This window comes from Penaeus monodon, chromosome 21, assembly GCF_015228065.2.
Source record: "Penaeus monodon isolate SGIC_2016 chromosome 21, NSTDA_Pmon_1, whole genome shotgun sequence".
NCBI lineage: Eukaryota > Metazoa > Arthropoda > Malacostraca > Decapoda > Penaeidae > Penaeus > Penaeus monodon.
In genome coordinates, this window is record NC_051406.1 from 9,783,740 (window position 1) to 9,784,312 (window position 573).

The 573-nt window shown below is 59.0% G+C and overlaps 1 protein-coding gene across 1 annotated transcript in view; it reads right to left on the bottom strand.

Annotated features, from left to right (window-relative positions):
* The window catches only part of LOC119586192 (transcription factor EB-like), a gene marked incomplete at its 5' end in the record, with an annotated part of 127,344 nt that overhangs the window by 39,674 nt on the left and 87,097 nt on the right, over nucleotides 1-573 (bottom strand).

The following is a 573-nucleotide window of genomic DNA, read 5'->3' on the forward strand; positions in this document are numbered from 1 at the left end:
TTGGATGTCTTACCCTAAACCCTATCCACTTATCCTATCCCCTTCCCTCCCCTCCTCCCCCCGGTCCCCACCATGTAACTCTTACTCTAAACCCTATCCGCTTATCCTATCCCCTCCTCCCCCTTCCCCCCACCTATCCCTATCCACTTCTATCCCACACTCTGTCCCCTCCCATGCATTCTCCTTCCCCATTTCCCCCAACCTCCCCATTAACACCCTCTCCCCCACCATGCACCCTCTTCTTCCCCAACATCCCTCCCCCACGCACCCTCTTTCCCCCTATCTATTCCTCCCCCAGACAACCCCTTACCTACCTCCCTTTCCCCTCCATCCTACCCCCTACCTCCCCAACCCACCCCATCCTACCCTATTCACCCCCCTCCTCCCCCTACCTCCCCAACCCACCCCATCCTACCCTAGTCACCCCCCTCCTCCCCTTCCCCCCCACCTCATCCCCACCCAATTTGCACGGTCCATTTGTCCCTCGTTATCTTTCGCCCGCTTCGTACACCGCGACCGACATGCAAAATGGCACAGGTGACAAGCTGGCTCTCCGCCTCTGCCCAGCGATAC